The sequence below is a fragment of the Athene cunicularia genome (assembly GCF_003259725.1).
Source record: "Athene cunicularia isolate RWA chromosome 8 unlocalized genomic scaffold, athCun1 chr8_part1, whole genome shotgun sequence".
NCBI lineage: Eukaryota > Metazoa > Chordata > Aves > Strigiformes > Strigidae > Athene > Athene cunicularia.
In genome coordinates this window covers 29555204-29559016 of record NW_020799109.1, presented here as the reverse complement: position 1 = coordinate 29559016, position 3813 = coordinate 29555204, and the positions used below count along the sequence as shown (strand labels likewise).

At 44.5% G+C, this 3813-nt stretch overlaps 1 protein-coding gene across 3 annotated transcripts in view; it reads left to right on the top strand.

Annotated features, from left to right (window-relative positions):
* Nucleotides 1–3027: 3027 nt before the first annotated feature.
* Nucleotides 3028–3813, top strand: part of ZNF648 (zinc finger protein 648) — a 5904-nt gene continuing 5118 nt past the window's right edge. For 2 of the 3 annotated variants that reach the window (XM_026853418.1, XM_026853415.1), the window contains exon 1: nucleotides 3028–3598. The gene's annotated coding sequence lies outside the window, so the exon portion shown is untranslated. Of the gene's footprint in view, nucleotides 3599–3729; nucleotides 3743–3813 lie in introns of those variants that run through there. The other variant, XM_026853417.1, reaches the window with a different exon arrangement.

The following is a 3813-nucleotide window of genomic DNA, read 5'->3' as shown; positions in this document are numbered from 1 at the left end:
TATGTGTGTTGGGAATATAAACGTAGGATGGGTACAAAGCACCTATAATGTAATTTTAATAGGAATCATATATTCTAAAGAGGTAGGTATTTCACTTATTTTTCTGCTGCCTTCTCCTTGAGGATTACAGCTTTTTTTTGTGTGTGCTGGAATAACTCTTCAAGGCTGATGGGAGAAGCTTAGAATTTTAATGAAATCACGTGCTTATAAATGCAACATATGAAATGGAAGGCAGACTACATTTTAAATACCTCAGCATTAGGAGAAAAAATTCAAATATGTTGAACTAGATAGAGTTAAGTGTATTCATCTGAAGAGCAATGTAGATAAGACCTCCAAATTACATTTTTTATTTTAGGTTAAAATGGAAACAGTAGAGTGTCTTGTTCTTCATTACTGAAAGAAAAAGGCTAGTTTGGGGACTGTACTCATGAATTGTATGAATGTGTTGACACTTTTGTTGGTCTAAGCATTGATGTGTGTACATGCTGGTTTTATTACCTTTCCTTAACAGTCCTTTGCTGTCTCTGACCAATAACAGAAGACATGGTGCACTGAATAGAGTTGCCCTGGGTCCTTGATCTCACCCATGAGGCATCATTTGGAGTGTTCTGCATTATTTATTACTACTAAAGTATTTTCATTTAAACTGACATCTTAAATGCTAACCTTGCCTGGCAGATAATGAAATTCTTGTTTCTTTTCCAAGGAAGCTGGCATAAAAGAAGCCAACTGTGAGAGGTCACAGGAATTTGTACTGCCTGTCTCCACAATTACTAACAAGAAGGCACTATACGATACCATAGGATGGAGGTCGCCTTGGTTTCTGTTAATGGCAGTTGTCAGACAGGTGAGGAACACTCAGGTGATTCCAAACAAGCCTCAGAAGGGGTGGGCTGCAAAGCCAGCCTGCAACTGGAGGGGGAGGAAGATTACTCACCATCATCTAGTCCTGGGTGTATCCTGCTAGACCTTCAGTCTGATAAGAAATCCATACAGAACTGCAGTGCAAAGAGGAGGAGACCTTTGAAACTTACTAGCAGAAGCATAATTCAACCAACCCACCAACTTTGACCTGCAGTGTGAACATGAATGTTTCTCCCCTGGACACTGAGAAACCTCAAGAAAGGATAAGTGAGGATGATGAAAGCAGCATTCTTATTGATGCTTTTGAGGAGGAGGAGGAGACAGAGGATCTAGAGCATCTGGAAATGCTTTGGTCATTTCCTCCATGACCCCTATGAGGAGGACCACTGTTTGCTGGTGTTAGGCCATTCCTTGGCAGCTGCAAGAGGAAATGCTGCCATTGTAGCAGGTTGAAGTCAAAAGACATGTGCAGTTGTTGGATGTGATCAGGACTAGCTGGACTCATCTGGGCATCTATACTTGTAAGACTGACATGTTAAATTAGAGCTGTTGTGCACAGTGTTCTCTAAATTACAGTGTTGCTGTCTAGGTTATCACCACACTCAGGGGCTGGTTTTACAAAGATGTCACTGTTAGGCTGCACAGCTGTCGTGGTGTAACCCCAGCCAGCTGCTAAGCACCACACATGGGGAGGAGCATCGAGGAAAAAAAAAAGTAAAACTTGTGGCTTGAGATAAGAACAGTTTAATAACGAAAATATAATAATAACAGTAACAATAATAAAAGATAATAACTGTAATGAAAAGGAATATAACAAAAAGAAGAGAGAAATAAAACTCTTAAGAAAAGCCAAGTGATGCACAGTGCAGTTGCTTATCACCCACTGGACCCATGCCTCAGCAGCAATCTGCCCTCCCCCAGCCAACTCCCCCCAGCTGTATATGCTGAGCATGACGCCGCATGGTGTGGGATACCCCTGGGTTGGGGTCAGCTGTCCCAACTCTGTCCCCTCCTGACTTCTTGTGCACCCCCAGCCTGCTTGCTGGTGGGGTGGTGAGAGGCAGAAGAGGCCTCAGCTCTGTGTAAACACTGCTCAGCAATAACAAAAACATCCCTGTGTTACCAACACTGTTTTCCCACTAAATCGAAAACTGTACCAGGTACTAGGAAGAAAATTATTGCAACCAAAACCAGGACAACCCTCTTGGCCAGAACAACTCCTCCATCTCTGCTCTCCATACATCCTCTCATGTTAATCTATTAGTTGTAATGAACCATGATTTGTTTTTTTAAAGAACACCCATTCATCATCTGCACCCCACACAAACATGCTTGGCTGTGGAGGTACTGGTGCCGTGTGTGCTTATATATTACTAGAGTTTTTCTTATGAGAACTGATGAACAAGGAGAGGGTTGTGTGCTTCTCTTCCATTAGGGAGGTGGAAGGGGTACTTGATTTCGTGCGTCTTGGGTCTAGGTGGAAGAAAGCCTGTACCTTGCTCGGCTACTGCATTGCAGTAAGAAACGTCTAAGAATTTCAAATTCAGAAAGATTATTAAAAAAATGCTGAAAATCATCTGAGGGTTTTTTCCTAGTTTATGAGAGTTGGAGTGATGATTCTTTCTCTGCAAGGTTCACCATACTAAGCAGCATGTGGGTTTCTCATGGATTCAAGGACTGTCATTAAAGGAATGTTTCTAACTTATTTTCTAACTGCCTAATCTGAAGAAACTGAACTGCTGCTTACTCTGCTCTCAGAAGCAGCTTGCTTTTCTGTGTAAAAGGAGTAGGTACAATTCTTTTCCTCACCCTCAACTCCCAGCAGAATAGTTTCTGGTTTCATGTTTATTTTTAGAAAGATCTGTGAGATCACAAAAATGTAGAACTTGCAGCATTCTTATATACCATATTTGCATGCTAGTAATGTACACTCTTGTTCATTTCAGTTCCATACTTGCTATTAATTGTAGAAGCCCATTTCCAAAACCTGTAGGAGTTTTGTTAAGAAAAGACAGCAAGACAGCTGTCCAGTGTGCAATGTAACTACAGTGTGAAAATCAGGAGCAATCTCTGTGAGCTTACACAGTGATGTTGGAGAGCAGTTTAGACTGTAGGAAGCACAGAACTGGTCAGGATGATAATGGGGGGACAGATGCAGAGCTCTGAGGGGACTGGGTCAGGGACTTGGGTTGTAGTTGAACAGAAGATGTTTGGAACTTCCCAGCGCTGCTCCTGGGGGGGTTGGACCTTGGATGAGTCCTGTTGAACGGTTATGTTAATGATGGGAATGTGGAAATGAACATGTGGGAATGAAATGTGCCCACAGGGAGTTTGAACGAGAGGGAGGGCTGCAGAGCCATGGAAGAATGAGATGTCTTCCAGAAACGGTGGTAGAGAAATGGTGAAAATTTCTGCTCCAAATTGGTGGATTATCAGTTATAAGGGATGGAAAAAAGGAGGTGGAGGTGGCCTATGGGCTGTGACTGTAGCGTGGCTTTGGAAAAGGCAAATGGGCTCTGAGGACAAGTCGAGTAAGGGACTTCCACTAGGAAGCACCTAGTGCTGCTGTGAAAGGCCCTGGTGAGACTTTGCTGAAGATACTGTGTGCAGTTCTGGGCGCTCAGGGTGAAAAAATACTCAAGTTGGAAGTGAGACACCGGAGTGGGGGGCATGGACAGAGACTTCCTTACAAGACCAGAGCCTGTTTCGTCTGACCAAGCCAAGCTTGGAAGTGAATCCAACCACCGCCAAACTTCTGCGGGAAGACGCGCGGTTGTTGCCGGGGTGGGGACACACACACAGAGACAACAGCACCCCGACAACTGCCGCAGGGCGGAGGGGGGGCGCAGGCTCTGGTCCCCCGGAGCCCCGCGGGGTCGGGAGCGCCTTTGGCAGGAGCGGGCGGGAAGGGCACCCCCGCTCGCTTACAGCCAACGCTCGACCCAC